This window comes from Falco punctatus (genome assembly GCF_963210335.1).
Source record: "Falco punctatus genome assembly, chromosome: 10".
NCBI lineage: Eukaryota > Metazoa > Chordata > Aves > Falconiformes > Falconidae > Falco > Falco punctatus.
Genome location: NC_137590.1, coordinates 25,350,014 through 25,371,097, shown reverse-complemented (window position 1 = coordinate 25,371,097; position 21,084 = coordinate 25,350,014).

Here is a 21,084-nt window from a genome sequence, read left to right as displayed (position 1 = left end):
TAGCAGAACTATTCCAGTAGGACATCATGACTACAGCTTGTGAGAAATTATATGGATATCTGTGACACCGGGTAAAATATATAAAGCTGTGATATAGAGAAGGCAGACTTGATAGATCTCTTATTGTATTTCTGTATTAATGCAATCATAGAGGTTACTTTCTATAGAAGATGCTAAAGCTTGTTGAAAGACAGTGAATGGCAACTATTTAACCTTGGTTCCATTTAGCTGGATTCCAAGTAGGTCACTTGAGCTTGTAATACTTTAAACAGGTTTTGCTGTCTTTAGCTTGGTTTTCTTCAGCACTCTTTTTTAAAAAGACTTTTTCCTGATTAAAAAAAAAAATAATCACTGCCTTCACTCCTAATATTTTAGTTTTCATGATATTTTTTTTTTAATAGCTGAATTGTGTCATTTATGTAGTCAAGGTGTTAGGTATGATCCAAACACTGCAGTACAGTTTTTCTCAAGAGTCATAACTGGGGGAGAGAAAGGGATGAATATATAAACATCAGAAACGATGGGTCACATATTGTCTGGGGTATTTAAGAGCATCAGTTGTGGCGTTCCTGGGTGGAGGCTGGAAGGAGGGCTGGATTTATTTAGAACAGTATCAGGACTCCTGTTTGCTTTGATACAGTCCTGATGTCACCCATATGTCAGTGGTTTAGCATGCAATATGGGACTTCAGGATCGAAGGGGAAGGTCTGAGCATAAAATTGATCGTGTCCACGTGTGTGCAAATATATTCTATTTGGATATGAAATAATGTACATTCAACTGTACAGTTTAAACTTATTAAATTGTGGGATAATCAAACCTATAAAATTACAGTTTTCTTATGTAGAACACATAAGGGGACGTCTTTAATGCCGTAAGATCGGCTGGTACCTGGGCCCTTTTTTTTTTTTCAAACTCTAACTTATAAAGACTGTCTTTTCTCCATTACACATCACATTTACTCCTCTGAGATTAGCTTTAAGGATAACGATTTATGGAAAGACTTGTAAAATGAGTCTCTGAACTGACATTACATATTACAATGTTCAGAACATAATTCTGAAGAGAAACTGCCTTTTCAAAATTCAGCTTCTTTATGAGAGAATGCTTTTCGTGAGAACGCGTTCTTAGACCTGGATACAAATTTCAAGTGCAAATTAGAGGGACAATTGTTCATATTTCTGACTGTTATTTGTCTTACAGCTATAAAAATTGCAGTTGTGGCTGATAACATTGCCTTGTTCCTTACTGCCATAAAGAAACAGTTTTGTTGCTTTCCTAAAGGAAGAGAAATATAAATTGTAAATAACGAGATTAGTTTTTCATGTTTATTCTTTTCAGTATTAGCATCAACCATTTTAAAATATCCATTAGTGTAACCTGCTAATCCTCAATGACTTTTAAAAGCCTGTTGTTTAACAAACTCTAAATTTCCAATTTTATGATAGGCAGGCACATACATATAGATATATACAGATATGTACAATAAGGAAGAACGTATTAATTTGTAAACAGAACTTACATATTTGTGTGTCTTAACAGCTTTCACTCTAACATTATGATTGTTTATGTAAGGCCCTTTCCACTATAGTATACCACCAGATGATTTCTTGAATTCTATCTAAAAATGTAAATAAACTATGTACTTTAGGTATGCTAACCAATACATTTTTTTTTCATCACCAAGCAATATATTTTTGCAAGTACATTTGTTTGTATTCTGAAATTGGAAAAATCCCCTTATGTAGCATTCCCATAGTCAAATGTTTACAAGGGCATAAGGAATATAAAACAAAGGCAATTTTTAGGATTTTGTTAAGATTCATGTTTATCACAGTGTGGACAAAAATGCAAAAAGAAGCATTTTCTTATCTATTCCTGTTACATTAGAAAAGTTCATGCCCTGCTCTTAGCATTTTCCAACACAGCTGTAGAGTAGTTTAAAGCCTATTTTTTAAATAAGTGATGCTCAATTTGTCTTTGATGATCCGCATGATTCAGGTGAGATGGGAGCACGGTCGGGCCCTTATTTGCATAAAAATTAATCACAGAAAAATGTAAATTGATAAAATTTTGCCTGGCTTTTCCCCCCTATTCGAGAACCCATGGATGGCTCCCAGAAGCAATCATCTCAGTATGGTGCCGCATTGGATGCTATACAAATGATCACATTTGTGTTGAATACTCACTCATTTAAATGTCAGCACTGATGGGGCGGTACATCACTAGAAAAAATGAAAAATAAATACACAGCAGCTGAAGACCATCAAATCTGTGGGCACTCTTTAGAGATATATGATCTAATGTGAAAAAATTGTACATTAATTATCCTTTTTTCAAAATGGTAATTGTTTTAGTATCACATCAGAAAAAAATCTGCAATTTATTTGGAATCAAACAAAAACCAGTAATGTTAAATACGTCATTACATCATTGTGTTTATTAGAAGGCTACAATTAATTCCTGAGGCTCCTTTGGTCTCCAGAACTGCATAAAATGAAACAAAAGAACATTGCTATTAATTTTCAAACACACTCTAATCCTGCAAGTAATTTACCCAACCAAAAGAAAGTAGTAACAATTCAGAACTGCAAACTTTGTAGTTTTATCTGCAATGTATTTTATTTTTTTTTTTTTTTTTAGTTTTCTACACTACATATTTGCATGGCATTGCTCTTATAATAGGGTCTCACAATCCTTGATGAATTTTTCATCTTTTCAAAGGCAGGAAATAATTTTCCCCATTTCATATATGTGTAACTGGACATAGGTATTGTAGAAAAATTGCAAAAGCTCCCAAGAGTAGGCAGCACGGAATGCAGCCCCTCTTGTAATTTTATTTTATAGACCTAAACATGCTTTTGCTTCCTTGTGGTGTTAATTTCACATGGGAGAGTAAATAAATTGTGTACCCTGGTTATGGCTCCAAATTTGTATTTCTAACTGAGCTAAATCTGGCACAGACAGAAGAAATAGTAGTTTACACCTTTTTTTTTTTTTTTTTCTTTTTTTTTTCTTTTCTTTTTCCCTCACCTTCTGGCTTTAAGAAGCAATCTCTAGGAAATTATAGCAACACAAGGACTTCGCCAATTTATAATCATCTGTAATAGGTCAGCCACAGTGCATTAGATCTTCAGGGGCTGGAATGCAGTATTTCAGCAATGCAGTCTGAGTCTGAACTGGAAGGAGAGGTTTTAAAAGCCATTTATTATGCCTGCACTGGAGAGCTTTGAACATTAGTGCAATAAACATTGTAGGTTAATTTATTTTTTCTTTTTTATTTTTTTTTTTCTGTTTAGTGGGATCTGGCAGTAGTTGTGTATGTAAGTCATCAGGGACAAGCCCCCACTATATTTCACATGCCTTACCTTCCATACCATTTACTGTGCCAGTATATTAAAAAATGTATGTAATGTACATTAAAGTACACCTTACTGTCATTTCACAGAACTCTTCTGACTTTTTGCAACTATGTTAAATGCAGAACAACAGTTCTACTTACAGGTAGAATAATACATTTAATGGGTTTTGTCTTGTATTGTTGAAGCCCATGATTCAAATCCTAGTTGCACTGAAATCAGTGGGAGTTTTGCCAATGATTTCAGTTCAGCAAGGATTTCAGTAAGGGTATGTATTATTTACTTTCTGAAAATGTAAAATGTAAGGTAGTTGTAGTTTTGTGAGTTAGTTGTATTTATATGCTGTAAATGATACTGTGTGGGATAGTGATACGTGGCTGTTGAAGGCTTGAGGAGTATCTGATAGCATAGGTGTGAATGCTGATTGGGTGCCTTTTGCTGTGGTTTGGGGGGGTTGTAGGGGGCGTATGGATGGCCATTTAGCACCATACTGGAGGACTGAGATTACCATCCTTTACATTGCTCATGTAGATGCTTGTCAGTGTTGGCACTGTTATTGTATTCCTATTTTTCATATATTTCAGTTGAGCATTTAGGCTGCTTTTGTCCCCACTGGTCTATTTGGCATACTGGTGCTTCTCTTTTACTCCACTGTGTAACAACCGCCCTCATGCGGTTCCTTTGCCCTCATGCCTATGCGCTGTCCGATCATGCTTCTGTCCTTTACTATATTCCTGCTGCTACATTTAACTCTTAATTGATCGTTATCAACAAGTGGCTACATATGCAACCTGGAGATAATCTATGAGAAAGAAACAGTTTAGACTATACGCAGCATGAAGGAATAAGTGTGTGTGGAGGAAACTGAGACCGGGAGCAGGAACATGACTGTTAGGAGGAGTATGTGAGTAGCACATAAGTGGTGCATGGATAGCAGATGTGCCACACAGTTTACTTGAGACTGTCTGCACGCCCAGACAGTTCCCTGAGATTCTGTGTGCTGAGTTTGTTTTCCACACTGTCAGCTCTCGCTGTTTGATACCTCCTTTCAACCTTACAGGAGTGGGTACAGCATCACCACTTCGGGTTGCCTCTCCACCCCGACCTTAGAAATGGAAAATGGGACAAAGCCACACACCAGGCTTGTCTGCCTTCCCCAGCAAAGCAGGGATGCCATCCCACCATCCCCAGCAAAGCAGGGATGCCATCCCACCATCCCCAGCAAAGCAGGGATGCCATCCCACCATCCCCAGCAAAGCAGGGATGCCATCCCACCATCCCCAGCAAAGCAGGGATGCCATCCCACCATCCCCAGCAAAGCAGGGATGCCATCCCACCATCCCCAGCAAAGCAGGGATGCCATCCCACCATCCCCAGCAAAGCAGGGATGCCATCCCACCATCCCCAGCAAAGCAGGGATGCCATCCCACCATCCCCAGCAAAGCAGGGATGCCATCCCCAGCGGGTACCTGCAGAGCTGTACCGTTCGGGGCAGCTTTGAGGATACCACGTATCACTTACAGACCTGCAGCCTAATGCAGTGTCTCTCCCTCAGCTACACGGGACTTCTCAGTGGAGTTTAACTCACAGCTATGGCAAGAAATAACAGGAAGATCTCAAAAACTATGGCCTGTCCTAAAGATTTTCTTTATAGGTAAAAGGGAAAGGATTATTTTTTTCCTTTCGTTCTCCCTCAACCCCTGCATGCAGAATCCAGAATGCCTTATTATTCAAGTCTATTTAGAGAGATATTTATAAGTAGCATAATTCTGGGTATGTGAAAAATACCATGGCTTCCAAGCTGAAGGGAAGTATTCATTTCCATCCGATTTCATGCAACTGCTATATTTCACAAATATTAAGCATAGCATATAATTTTGATGAATGGGTTTATTTCAGCTTGGATTTCTCAGACTATCTTTTCAAGCCTAATACAAAAAGTGACTGGATTTTTCCAGAGCACCTACAGTTCCTGATGTCTTCTAGGCTCCGCACTAAAGAGTCTTTGAAGATCTGATTACTCTTCACGACGGAACTGAGTGCAACTTTAAATACCAAGGTTTGAAACCTTTAGTCTGTATTAAACACAAAGAAACTAAGGGTGGAAAAAGAGAAAAATGTGCACTGCTGAGTGCAAGCTGAATAACTGAAAAAAAAAAAACAAACACTTGTCCTTGGCAGTAAGTCCTAATCTGTTAATTTTTTTCATGTGTTTATTAAAGACGTGCAGATTGGGCTACTTTGAGTTCACAAAAGGATTATAGACAGTATCATATTCAAATTATATACTGCAGTGCAGCTTGCTTCATTGTGGCATTTGAAGGAATGTAATTCTTGATAGAAGACTTTTTTATACCTTAAAAGCTTGTATTTTTAATGCTTTATTTCATGCCTGCCTTTCCACAGAAAAAGAAATTCACGCTACTATCCCCATGTGAGGTAAACCTTCTCAGAAAATATAGAAGTGGGTTTTGTTTAGGTTTTTTTGAAGTAGTTATTTCACAGCTGGCTTTAAAAGAGGCCATTCTACCAAACAGGCATATCCACGTTTTATTCAGAGTGCTTAAGCTCAAATTACTAAGGGGAAAAAATACTGTTCTGAAATTCATTCTACTGTCACCCAAATCAAGTCCCAAAGCATGTGGTTACCTTGATACTCTTCATATCCTATCACAGATTCTCTGATGGTCTTTTATCCCCCTTTCTCCTGGCTACTGGGAGTATATGTACCCAGCACGGCTTGTAGAAGTTTATTACTATCAGGAAGACAGATTGCACGTAATTACCTCCTCCTATTTGAAAAGGAAGTAAAGGAGAAGGTACTGTGAGTGCATCAGGAATGGCTGTAACTCAGAAACAGGTTAAAAAAAGACAAACACAAACTACCCAGTCTAACAAGGACTCTGGCAATGCAAAATCACTGCAAATTATAAACAGACGCCGTAGCTGCTCAACTGTAACAAACCATTTGGTACAGGTGGGTGGGTGAATAGGTACTTGCTTGTTTCCCCCAAGCTACTCAGTCTGTAATGCTTCCCCCCTAGAAGAGCAGAACTAGATTCAAGATTTTTAGTAGTAATAGTCTAATTACATGAAATATGACAGATATGAATGAGTCCTTGAAAAAAATGGAACCAAGAGGAAAAGCTAGATTTTGTTGTTGTTTTTTATTTGCCAGGCACTGAAGACTGAAATAAAACCATGGAAAAATATTCTGGAAGGATAGCCTGGATTTTCTTTTGGTATGCATCACAAACTATAAATACAAATCCTCCGTGTACTGAACAGGATCTTCAGAAGTCCTCTTTGGTCCATTTCATATGATCAGGTACACTTAGGCATTTATTTTCAGGTTAGCTGTCAGTACTGATAATAATTTTTAAAGAAAGAAAAAAATCATCAATACTGTTAGGAGACTTCTCACTTCAAAAATAGCCAGAAAAACTCGTAATCCTGATTAAGCTATGAGTACTTAGATGGAATCAGATGGAAGACCATATTAATGATAGAAGCTCCTTACTTCCAGTAGTAAATTATATTATAGATAATTCTACTGAATGATTACCAGGGAGGTCAATGTATATGAACTAACCTCAGCCACCAACTTTCTGACCCTCGAGTAGCCTGCCCAACTCTCTCTCCCCTTCGACTAGGCAAAAGCTGTAGGACAGCTGTAGACCACTGCATCGTGTTCTCTGAGAAATGCTATCTTGCTTGCTTGAAAAATTATCCTGCGTTTTCTTAGTTTAGGTGTGCTGTCTGTCACATCATTCAGCAACTTTTAGTACATTCACTTCTTAGAGAGAACTGCGTGCCTTGGAGTCTCAATTAGGTGAAGCCAATTCGTCCTTCTCGCTGGTGAGCAAAAGTCATGAACAGCCTCTACCAGCACAGTGATAATCAATATTTCTCTTCTTTTTATTTTTGAGCGATGCAGTAGTGCAAACAAACCCAAAGAAATCAGCCCAGGCTCTATTAATTCCAGCCAGTTTGCCATCAAACGTCAGCAGTCTCATAGTGAAATCTGCCAAACGCCTACTATGGCTCTGCTAACTGGAGCAGATGTTTTTGAGAGGAGCCTTTTGGGTGTATTGTCCCAACGTGGCTGCACAGGCTGCAGTCAGCTACAGCTAGGCTCAGCCAAATTCAAAATTTGAAGTTGGATTGCCATTGGGAAATCAGCCCACACTCCAGTTCAGTGTGTTTAAATGGTTTTGAAGTCAAAACAACGTCACTGCCAGGAGGTCCCATCTCTCAGACAATAGGGAGACAGTACACCAGCACAAGAACTCCAGCTGCTTTTGTCTTAAACAGCAGCCTAAATAAAAGGGCTTACTGTATGCCTGGGGTTTAACCTTTTAGGATTCAAACATGTCAGATTTGCAGCCTCTATTGTGTCGTTACTTTCTGCTAATGACATGCTGTCTCCCACTGGTGCCATATACCTTCTAAAATCACTAGTCACTTCTGAAATTTTAACCCCAAATACCTGCAAAGCGGTCTCCTGGCAGTAGTTTAGTTGTATGCAGTTATCTTTCTCTGTTGGCTTTTCTCTTTTAGTGTCCCTTCACTGTTCAAAACTAGTTTGTATGAGGTTGAAGAAAGAGATGGGATGTGTGATATCAATACTAGTTCCTGGCTGGTGTGTGAGAACTCTCTCTAGCTGTTAACTAGGAGACTGTCCTAAGCACAATTGAATATTCCATGGTAGGCTCAGCTTATTTTCCCCACGTGGAGTCAATATATAACATGTATGGATTTATTTCTTTTCCCCCCCCCCAGCAATTTCAAAAGAATCCTCGCTTCCATAAAGGCTTGATTTAATCAAGCTCAAACCCCTAAATTTCAAAAATGTAAATTTCCTGTTTGAAAAGTAAGGATTTTTTTTATGGCTCAAAAAATATGATCAGAGTTACTGTTACTAAATGCTTTTCACGCATGTGAAGGCTGGAAAGAAAACTCTGGAAATACTGCGTTTAGAGTTTGCCTTGAGTTTTGTGATTTCCATAGGCATACAGGTGTGTGGAAGAGATCCAGGGAGACCTGCTAGCCACTAAAAGCGTGAGTAATTTTCTTTCACTTTCTTTAAGACAACCCCCCCCCCAACAATGGTAATCCTGCGATCTGTAATAAGCTGAATAAAAAATGAAATAATGTTAGCTGGCAGTAGCTGCGGTCCAAGAGCTAGAAAGCGCCTGTTAGAAGCGTTGTGTGAGTCACTGTCCCCACCTAGTGCTGGCTGCCAGGAACGAGACCGCGAAACCCTCGGTGGCAGGTGACACTACAGACGGGGGGGGGGATCTGGAAGGATATCAATTCTTTTTCCGTATATATAGTTACTATAACTGCGGTCATGAATTCATTATAGATTAAAATGTCAGCTTTTCATTTGTAATACACAAGGGTTATATATAGGCTAAAAAATGTCACCAGCTGTTGAAATTTCCCAGCCTCGTAGGGTTTTCTGCAAAGACCTTTCGGCATATAGTAGCGTGTTCGTTATTAGTAATGAACATGTTCATTAATAATAACATAGAAGACTTTGGCAGCGACTTCACAGAACCACGGATTGCTCTCATTGCTACTGTCTGGTTTGAGAGCCTCTTTCTAGTGCTGTTAGGAACAGAGGAAACAAAGATAAGGAGCAATTTTCAGCTGACAAAGTATAGAAATGGGTGAGTGTCTGATGCATTCTGGGCAGCGCTCTGAGTCGGGAGGAATGGGGGGCAGTGCACAACTTAGTTCAAGGAATTAAAGCTGACAGAATTACACTACAACAGCTTTCTAACAGTGAAACAAATGTATTACCTTTTTTACAATGTCTTTTGCTCCAATACCAAATTAAAAAAAGAATTTCAAAATCAGTGTTGTCTCCATTACTTCCTCTACCAACCCAAGGAACCTTCCAACCTAAAAGCAAATTGTTGTGAAATACCATTTATTCCTATGAATACAGCATCCACAAAGCGTAACTTCAGCTGTCTTCCTAGCTCGAGAGAGATTATTTTGCAATAATTCCAGAAATGTGAAGACAAACGGGGTCTTCCATCTGCAACGCGTTTTAGGCTTTTAAACAAGTTGCTGTGAATTATTATGACAAATTGCAACCTTGGCTTTGTATACGGAACCTAGCACAAGTAATTAGTCGGTCCCTTTTTAAGGAATTTGAGATGCATATAGGTGTGACTGGTGGACTCGTGAATTTTTGTGCATTGGTACATACCCCAACAGCCTTTATTGTTTAGCGTAAGAGCGGACTGGGAGCTGTTATAAAATTTTATAGTGCTCTAAAAGGCTCAAAACAAGACTAAGCATCGTGGTGTTTTGGTGGGTATGTTGTAAATGTTTAATTTCTTATTTTTAATTGTAAAAGTTATAACAATGAGGAAAATTCATCATAACTGTAGTTTTTATCTAACCTGCTTTTATCTCTTTGGATAATTTTAAACCCATGGGGTATTTTTTATTATGAAGTTTAATTAATTTGTCAAATCTTGCTCAAATTAGATATTGTCACATGTCACCAGTTTTGTAGGACAGTTTATATACTCATGATTAACAACTTAAATGAAGATTAAGATTATAAATCTTTGCTGTGAGTTGGTTAAATAAGTCAAGATAAGAATAGTGATGAATTTCTTTTCATCATTAATTCAGACCTTGAGCATTATTTGGATCTAGTTTTATTGGTTATTATATAAAATATATGTTATTTTGTATATTTTATCCAGACTTCAGAGACAAAAAATTCTGGTACAACTGTTTTACTGAGTCTGAGCTATGACTCATCAGGGATGTCTAATGTAAGCATCCCAGTGTTATATTAGGTATTTTCCTATATCTTCCACCCTGTGACAAATATGCAAAACCAATTAGCTATCAAAATGAACATAAACTAAAAATTGATGTAATAGCTCAAATAATTAAAATAACTTGTAAGGTTCATTTAAATCTCTGAGTTTGGCTGTACTGTCACGTGGACCTTTGGATTTCTCTAACACTGTCACGTAATGAATGATACATGGGTTAGTCTTCATTTTGCCTGGTCTGAGGATGCAGCTGTTTGATCTTATTGCAATTCTTGCTAGTCTTCTGGAATGAAACAACTAGGTCAGAGACCCTTATATTCCCCTTTCTGGGATTTGAAGAAAATGCCACTAATTTGCCACAGTATGTGTGAGTTGATAACCACAGGACTGCCTTCTAACTGTGTTTGTGACTGCGGCTTCCTATTGTAAACGTGTATGACACCGGAGTTTGGGCAGTCTCCAGCGACTGAACTGAGCTAAAGCCTAGCTCTCTGCCTTTCTGTATATCAGAAATGAAGGTATATAAATTAAAATCACCTAAGAGAAGTTAAGCAAGGCCTTTAATTTCTGTCATCTGACAGAATTGCCTATCTACCCATCCAACAGTATCCCTGTCCTGGTTTTGGCTGGGTTAAAGTTAATGTACTTTTCAGTAGCTGGTGCAGTGCTGTGGTTTGTATTTGGTGTGAGAACAACGCTGATAACACACTGATGTTTTTAGTTGTTGCTATGTAGTGTTTATACTAAGTCAAGGGCTTTTCAGTTTCTCAGGCCCTGCCAGCGAGAAGGCTGGAGGGACACAAGAGACTGGGAGGGGACACAGCCAGGGCAGCTGACCCGAACTGACCAGGGGGATGGATATTCTATACCACAGAGCATCATGCTCAGTACAGAAACTGGGGGGAGCTGGCCAGGGTGGGCTGATCACTGCTGGGCATCAGTCAGTGGATGTGAAGCAATTGTATTGTGCATCGCTTTTTTTTTTGTTTTGAGTTTTATTCCTCTCTCCTTTTCACTACAATTGTTATCATTATTATTATTACATTTTATTTCAATTATTTAATTGTTCTTGTCTCAACCCATGAGTGTTACCTTTTCCCCCGGTTCTCCTCCCTACCTGACTGGGGTGGGGGTGGTGGGTGGTGAGTGAGTGGCTGCATGGTACTTAGTTGCTGGCTGGGTGTAAACCATGACAATCCCATATATACACCTTCCTTTGTAACCAAAGTTCTCAAATGTTCATAAACTAAAAGTAGTAGCCTGTAGCTGGTGTAGTAAGGGTGAGTAAGAGAGAAAGGAATGAGTAATTACAATTTGTCCTATCAGGGACTTACAAACTTATGACAACAACATAGACGATAAAAATTTCTGAGAAAACTTTGATGAATGAATGTTTCAAATGGCTTTCCAAAGCACACCTTTAAGAATATACTTATCTCTAGAGAAAGAAAATTATTTAAAACTGCAGTTGATGACCTGGGTCCTTATCTTGGCCATCTACACCAAAACTGATATGCTAGGCTCAGCAGGATGCTGTAGAGACTGACATTTTTAAAAAGTTTTTATATGTTTAATTCTCATTGATTGCAATGGATTAATCTTCAAAAGTCAAGCTATAAATCAATTGAAGCAATAAATCCACACAATAAGGTCAGTATGCAGTATTCATAACCTCAATTAGGTCACTTTCTTGTCCACCCCACTAAAGCCAGCAGTGTGATAGTGTGTGCTGTATAGGTTGCTATCAAGGACCATCAGATCTCTAAAATGAGGTTGAATATAGCCATTGTACAATAATAATAATAATTAAAAAAAAATTCTAAAGGTCTGAATTTCAGTTGCCCTTCAGACAATTTTTTTTTTTGTTGCTGCAAAACTTTATTTTGAACAGTCAGTTTACACTTATTTGGCTCTAATGTTAACAACAATGCTAAGGGGAGCTGAACTATGGTCACTTTCAAATGCATTTATGTCAGGTTAATTTTTTATAAGGGTTAGATCTTATGTTCGTTTCAACTGTTGACTTTCATTTCCTGCCAAAGTAGCAAATCTCTTTTGAATTTTGTAAAGAGATTTGATCAAATTCAATAAATACAATAAAAAAATGTTTCGGATAATTGGGAAAACGTGAGTTTAGTTATTTCTTTCTGCTTCCAGAACAGTTTTCTTTTACTTCTCTAGAAGTAAGGTTGTCTTAGTTCCAGTTAGTTCCACTAACCTATAGTGAAGTGTGAAGATAAAAACAAAAGCACAATGAAATCTCGTCTCTGTTAGCTTTGGCTCAGCACAAAAAACCATAAAATAGATCCACAGGAATTTACTTCTTTTTTGTACCTAAATTGCAAAAAAACTCCAGGTGCTGCTTAGTAGAGTGCAGCGTCTTCCAGCTGTTGTTTGATCTGTGCTGTTGCAATGTTCTTTTATGAGCCTTTGTGACTATCCCCTGACCCCTTCATCCCATGTAAAGGCCATAGCAAGTGTACAGAATCTTCATGAGTTTTTCTTTGATATTCGCTAGCAGAAAGTTTTTTGGTTGCTATTTCCTTAAGATCATTTACTTCAGATTGTCTTTGATTTTAAACGTGAGATGATGTTAAATTAACGTGATTTGCCTATCACTCTGTTTATTCCTCTACATCTAATACTTTCTTTAAAAAGTTTGCGTGTCTGATGTCACAGATAAATTATATTCTAATTTGGAGATGATGTAATTTCTGAGGATTTAACTGAAACTTATCTATCTAAATCATATTTCAATAGAGAAAAGTGAGACTCTTAAAGCCTGTAGAATTTCACAGAAACTCATAGAAGGGAAGAAAACATCTCTATTAATAAAAGACCCATATATGTCAAAGAAAAATGTGCCTCAACTTCAGCTTTGATTCCAGGGATTTCAAGGTGATTCAGGAGGAGTAGCTGAGGTACATCTCATGTTCAATGAACTTTCATGAACTTGAGATCTATAAGGTAAAAAAATCTGAAGGGAAATTTTAATATGCTGAATCTGTCTGTAAGTGGTCAGTGTAGCTGACATTCTAAGAAAACTCTGGCAGGATGTTCTATTAAGTCATTTGAGTGATAAATCGAATATAAGTTTAAGCACATGCATGAAATTGAGTATACTTCCATGGAATTTCTAAATCAGTTGTATAGTTGTGTGTCTAAGAAAGGGGGGCCCTCTTTTAAACAGGTACTGTAATTAAAGTACATTATAAAACTTAAATTGTTATTAGTGCTACTTCAAGCTGATAATACATACCAGCTGATCATTTCCTTTACCACACAATTTAATATTTACTATTTAACACTTTAACATTTGCTATTTAACACATTAACATTTATTTTGTCATACATTTTCACATCTCAGTGGCCTGTAATGTTAAGAAGCTATTTGAAGTGAAGCTCAAAAATGAAAGCTCAAATGGTGCTGCATGGAAATGTGACGTGATTCTTGCAAGTAAATTCAAGTGCACGTGATCAGCTGCGGAATCAGGGGGTTGTTACAGTTCAGGTTGTGTTTTCAAACGATCTGTGGAAGCTGTACCTGAACATCTCCTTCAGCGTGGAATGCAGGCTTCAGGCCTCACAATCCAGACTTTCAACTTGTCCACCTATATTTGCACAATACACATGGTGAAAGAATGGAAGAAATTTTACTTTCACTCCTTAATAATAATTTTCTTTTGTAATTTGCTAAAACTTAACTATATTTTCAGATGGTTGTGAGAGAAGCATGAAGAAAGAATGAAATCTGACCCATGGACACTTTCCAAAGTAGAGGGTCCCTTGTGGAACAAGGTAATGTCCATATTGCCCATCCTTTCAAATGGAAAATTTAGTGCAGTAATTGCAGCACAAGAAGAAATCGCTTTTATGGTAGTTATACTTTATGCTAAATCTATCAGAAGAGTAGGTCTAATTTGCTGTGCAGACATATCCTGTGAAGGTTGCCATTTGAAAAAGAATAAATGAAAATAATTTGGGGTTTTGATAAATCACAAGAAATATAACGAAGCTTTGGGATTTCCTCTGTTGACCTTTTAATGTTGAAACACCAAGTTTTCAGAGACTGCTGTTTCCATATCAGCATGATACTGAGTGTTTAGGTTTTTAGAGAAACCTTTTTTCCCATTGTTTATTTCATCAATGTTCTCCTGTAAATCAGGTAAAGTCATCAATAAAATAAGTACTTTATTAGTACAGAATGAATTTAGTCCACTGATATCCTTTCATGCCTGTAGCGATTATTTGCTTTTAACAACTTTATATTTTTTTAATATACCTAATAATCTTAAATTACAGTAACAGCAGTTTTATTGCTTGAAGAAAGCAGACCGTTTTTAGTCACATTGACATACTTGTTGCAGTTACTAATCAAGTACAACTTTGAGTGTCTTAGGGTGACATAACTGGACTCAAAACTATGAAATTTTACAACTGTATTAAATCTAGACTTGATAGATTAACTTTACTCAATAAAATAATTAATCAGGAATGGAGTCAAAAGTTGTCTGCTTGAGTAAGTGACTGTTATCTGTCAGGCTATGTAGTTTTAGTAGCCTTCACATGCTAATACATCTATTCAAATAGAGGTAAAAATATTACATGAGGGAAAGGAAAGGAGACAGTAATGATTTATCTATGCTCAACACTCATTGAAGAAGGGGGAAAATGTCAGTCACATCAAAATGTTTAAAATAGTCAGATGCATTTCTAATAGTACGTTCCACCAGGGATGTTGCACAGTTACTTCTGATCATAAACTTAGAAAGCAAAATATTCTGCAAGATAGTATAACCCTAATCCCGCAAGCCAAGGGAACTCTTCATGGTAGTGATGTTCGGAAAGGCATTTGCTGTTTCCAGAATGAAGGTCATACATAAGGTGTAATAGATCCTGTGAAATACTTATTTTGAAACTTCAGATGGTTTTGCATGTTCATTGCTTCCAAGGTTGAGAAGCTAGAAACGTTTATCTTTGTCAGCCTGTGTGTTCTTGTATATCAGGTGTCATTGCTCCAGATAAACATTTACAATATACTTGTGGGAGGTTAACTTTGAATATACACAGCATTCTCTGCAATACACTAAGTCAAAGCAGAAATTGAGGTTTGTTGAAGCAAATATATCAAATTCAAGTAATGTTTTGCTCTTTCACTAAAAGCATTTTTACCAGCCACTTGAAGTACTGCTCACCCTTAGCAGCCCATTCACTACAGAAGTTCCCAGTCAACTAGACTTACGGCTTTATGCCTGTGAAACTGCAGGTTTGATGTAATGGGGACAAAAGCAATGCCATCAGGTATTATTGGCTGAGCTATCACATATGTGTTAAAAAGACAATAAGGAGACAGTAATTCCTTTTAATAGTGGTATAAAATTAATGTCTTTGGACACAGTTAACTTTAACTTGAGTACATCTTCAACCAGGAAAAAAAACAAGAGTTATCCGTAATTTAATCAGAAACTTCCTGCAAAAACCACAGTGCAAAAGTCACTTTTTATTTTTTTATTATGTAATGAATTAATTTCCTAGTGCTAGCTCAGAAATGAATGTTTTCTTCATTCATAGCTTTTGGAAAAAGTTTCTCATGTTTAACTGTCTTGGTCAAAACTGAGACGATTTGTTTGTTGTTGTGTTAGTGGCCCTGGAAAGATAAAAAGGATAAAATAGAGGTTTATGTGATGGTTTTATTAAGTTCAGCTTTGGATCTTTATAAAGAAGGATAAGCAATACTTGAAGAAACATGTGAATTATTTAAATAATTGTCCTTGTTGGCAATTACCTTATCCTGTAATAACTAACACACTGACAAACGATTTAATGGTGATCACTAGGACTGTCCTGTCAATGGTTTTTGCAGCCAGCCATTTAAATTACACATCAACTCTAAAGAAGTTATTTCAGTATCTCTTAGCAAAACATTAAAAACTTATTTGATCTACTATATAGAAGATATTTTTAAACAAGAGGATAACAAACCACATTTTATGTTGTAATTTTATGTGAAAAGGGATAATGTGTATGCCATGAAAAACTTGGATGTAAAGAATAAGTTAAATACAGTTTCTCATATTGTTAGCAGAGATGTTACCTTTTGACCTTCCTTTTGAGATTTTTTTAGAATATTTGATCCTTCTGATAATAGTTTAATATTACTTCCTTCACATTGATTAAATACACTTCATACATCACTGAACAATGAGTAACATTCAAATAAGGCTGTCCACTGAACTGCCTGCAAAAATGATAAAGTAAAAAATTAATCTCCAAAGTAAAGTCAAGCCTGAAATTGAAATCTTTGATGCATACATTTCATAATTAGTTCATTCTGCTATATCTAAAATGCAAATACAGTGCTCTTAAAATAATTCAGATCATCTTGCATGGTGCATTAATGAATTGTTCTAGCTTCTGCACCTTTGACTTCAACAGATTCTGGAGTCATTTGACTTTGTTGACATTTTCTTTGTTAAGTTGCTGATTTTTCTTTTTTATAAGGTTACTTAGAATGGTGCTTCTTATCTCTTGTGCTGCTCTAACATTTGTTTCAGTCAGTGGATCCACCTACATGTCAAGGAAAAAGAATTTCACAGAATATGTGCAGAATCAAGGCATATAAGGGTATGGCTGAAAAAGCCACCCCATTGCTCTCTCATCAGTGACCATTGTGACCTTTTTTTAATGGTCCATCTGTTTGTAGGACAATTGTCTAAACCAGAACAGTGGAATTATCCTTTCATGAGGGGTTTTTCTGTGCATGGTTTTTATTTTTATTTGTATTTACATATTTTAGCTTGGGTCATTTTTCTCGATTTAGTAGGCAACCCCAGGAGCATTAATCAGGTAGAAGCAAGTGGTTGAGAATGGGCAGATGTTGTAGCCACACCACGCATTACCAGAAATCTTCTGACATGTACGGTGCTCTTTTTGCATTCCTGCAGTGATCTTGAGTGATAATGTAAGAAATAGGACATATTTCTTGTATTTTGGCTTTTCTTGGCTTAATTTGTGTGGAGGTTTTCAAGATCAAGTTTTGAACATACGCCCCTGAATCTCGCTTAGATGTCTCTATTGTCCTCTGGATCTGGCTGAGTATCTCTTTTATGTGAAAGTGCCTGACTAGTTATCAGGCTCAAACCTTGCAAGATGTTGGGAACAGAAGGGTTAAGTCATAAGCAGCACCTGTGTTAAAATAATAAGCAGATAGTAATATTCCTTGTGTGTTACTTCTAAGACAATAAATTGTTATATTAAAGGGTAACATAATGCAAATAAATGATGCAACATTACTGATGAGCTGAAGGAAAATAAATCTTAGAGTTTACCCCAAAGGACATGGCCACCTTTACCATACAAAAATAAGTCTTCTGAAGAAAATGTGACAATTCATCTTACGAAAAACATCTAAGCAAAAAAATAATTACTAAAAGGAATTTTTAATGCTTATGAAACATCAACACTCTCATATATTCCGAGAAAACCCATACATAAGCTACAGTACAAATGTGCTATCTTACTTTACATGTCTGTTTCTTATTTAGCCTGGCTGTAAAAAGAGCATTTATTTCACAGATGTTCTCCTGCAACTTAACAAAACACTGTTCAAGATCATGGTGGAAAGCTGCACAGAGCAGGTGGTATAAAAGTTGTCATCTTTTAAATGTATGTGTAACTTGTATAACATCAGTAAAAGAAAAGGTAAGCATATTGATAGAGTACAGGCACAGCAGAAAATCAGAATGAAAATACTTAGAGATGGCTAGAATAGTCAGATCTCACTCATGATGTACATCTAGAATAATCACGTAATTTTGCTAGTATCTGTCTCAGAATTTATCTTCAGGTCTGGGGTTTAGGATACAGACAGACGGAAAAACCATGACCAAGTCATGACCAGATCTTAAAAGTTCAGAAAGCATCCTGGAGGACATGAAGTTGGGATCAATGTTCAAAATTATCACATGTCCTTCAAAAGGTGAGATTCATACTGATTTTTATATGATAATACAAGTTCATTTTTGTCAGTGCTCTAGCCATGTTTTGTAGCTAACCCTTCACAATGGTACAAAATAGTTCCTAGTGAGAAGTGTGTGTATCTCTGTATTCATAGTGAGTTGCAGAAGTACAAGGCAAGTGCAGCTGGGGCCAGACGTTCTGTTCTGCTTCTGGGGAAGAAAAAAATTAAATAAGGAGATGGAGGAAGAAAAAGGAGAAAAAAAGTGACAATATGGAAAATCATTTAGATTATTATTTGTAAGTTATCTGGAGCTATCATATTAGCAGCTGTGATCCATAGACTTTGGCATAACAGAGATGTATATAAAATACTTTAAAGGCAGAGACATATAGATTACGTACTATCATGGTATTTCTACAGTGCCTATCCACAAAAACTAACTTTTACCTAATGAGGCTAATCTTCCTAGGCTGCCTCTATGCCTGGTACAGTAATTCAGTGCCCAATGGACAAATCATAATAGGAAGCCCGTTTTTGCTGGTAGTGGATTTGCACACATAAATTTAGCCTTTGTGGATCAAAGCGCCGTGGACACTGATGAGACTGTGCTGCCCATGTTTGCAGACAAGGCATTTTGCTTGTGCCTTTTGGAGATAACACACCATGAACAAAAAATAACAAGACCAAGCTGGCATCAGCGTTGAGCTATTTGTAGTTTCAAATGCTAAGTAATACTATTTTTCAGCTTTCCAAGAAGTTACAGATTAAAACTAAAGGGAATGAAATAAGGTATGATTTGGAATAAAGAACTAGCAGAAGACTGAGAAAGAATGGAAAGGGTGAGGATGGGTAAGTTAAAGCAGGAGATTTTTAATCAAAAAGAATTGGAATGAGTGAAAAGTGCTTTTGAGAGAATGGGCTGGACTTGCAGTGGTCACAGATTTTTTGCTTTCCTTTTGAGAAATCTAGTTTGCTCCATCTCCTGTCCCATCAGATATGTGTCTGTAAGAACTCAAAAGCAAAGTTTCAAATGCAGATGATTGAGTTTGAGAGGCCCACAGTCCTCCTAAAGGCAATCAAATTTCTCAAGTCTTCTGTATCTTCATATACCACTGGTGTGCGACTTATTGGTAAAACAAGAATACAGTACAGCTTGACCTGAGAAATTAAATCGTGCAAGCTAATTGGAATAAACTATGAGTAAAGCAGAAGACTGTAGATGCCATACATCTTACTTGGAGTTGGAGGATTTTTGTTTTGCATGGGTTTTTTTTTTGTTTTGCTTATTTTTTTGGCTATGAAAAGACTACGTAGTGAGGCTAAGTATCTGGGTGGAAAAAAAAAAAAACAGGAAAATTTTAATATATATCAATAAAAAGCCTTTCTTAGATATTACATATGAGAAATTTAGAAAGAGCATGTGTTAGAATAAACTTAACATTCTTTCCAGGTTCTGTATCGCAAATTCTAAATTGGTTCCACAATAGTCACCTCAGGCCATTTGTTTCATTATAGAATCAAGGTAAGAGTCAAGGATTTTTAAGTAGCAGTGACAGCACTAAAAGTGCTGTTTTTTCTCAGCAGCCCAGCAGTTATCCACCCCAACAGTTAATCCCTAACAACTAAAGAAATCACCTTTTCCTCATTTCCTGTAATTCCTCAACCAACCCCATTACTAAAAAATAGAAGTATTATGCTTGCTTCACATTTTATCATGTAAGTTCATTGAAATTCATTAAGCTTCTCTAGTGTGAGACAGGAGTAGCCCAGCTTTTTCTGAAAACAATTTAATTATTGTAAGAGTAGAGGTGCGCAGAGGGCAATGAAATTGGTGTAACAGCAGGTGGAAAGTAGCTGCGCTTACTGCATGGAGCAACAGATGGCGCTATTCTCTTATCTGTTAGGGGAGTTCAGTCTGGTATCCCGCTTTAAAACAATTCGAAATCGTATATTGGCAATTATTGAAATCCAGCAGAAAATAGTTTTTCAGAAACTCAGTGCATATGTTACTTATGCAGAAATGTTAATTTTAGAAGCAGATTACACTGTAAACCCCCCCGCCCCCGTCTTTTGCATATCCAGAACTGAAATATAAAAACATCCCAAAGCCTTTCCCTGTTAAAATCACTGAGTTTAATTACTCTGTGGCCTTTGAGCCCAGAAGGTGATATGATGTGAAAGTACCAGGACAAAGATGCTCCCCAAGGAACGTTGTTAATGCAAGGGATTTTACCTGTTTAGAAAAGATGCAGCAGGCAGGTCTGTGAGAGGGGAAGAGGCTAATTTTGCTACTTGCTGAAAAAGACTCCATAAATTTCCTGTGTAGCAACTGCACAGGTACTTGGCCTTTGCATGTGAAGGCGAGGAGGCAGCTCTTAGCAAAATGAAAGAACTCATGCTGCCTGTGAGCCCTTGGGGTACCCATAGAAACACTACGAGACCGTGACTTCCTTAAATATTCAACTGGTAGGTGCCCATGTGAATTGCTGTAATTTCTACTGGCTTGTCCATAAAGCAAACCAACTGGCAGATCAATCTTTTAGCCAGTTTTTCGCTAGTATTTGAAATTAATAAAAAGTGAGCTTCTCCTGTCTTTAATGTAGAGAGGATAGTAAATGTAGAGAGGATAGTAAATCATACGTGGGACTAACACTGCTCCACAGCCAAATTCCTGCCACATCAGAAACTATGCTGGGCTCTAGTTCCTAGAAAGGATTCTTCGTGCATTAAGATACTACTACTGGAGAAAAAAAAAAATGTATATACACACACACACGCGTATAAAAATTAATCCTTAGATGAAATCCTGAGTGTACTAGAGAAAAAAAACCTGCCATTCACTGTAGAATACTTATTTCTCCACTTTGCATAACATACAGGTATACCTTTTTTTTTTTTTTTTTTAATTTTTTTTAAGCAACTCACATACAGAGTCAAACTGTGAAGCAGATTCTTG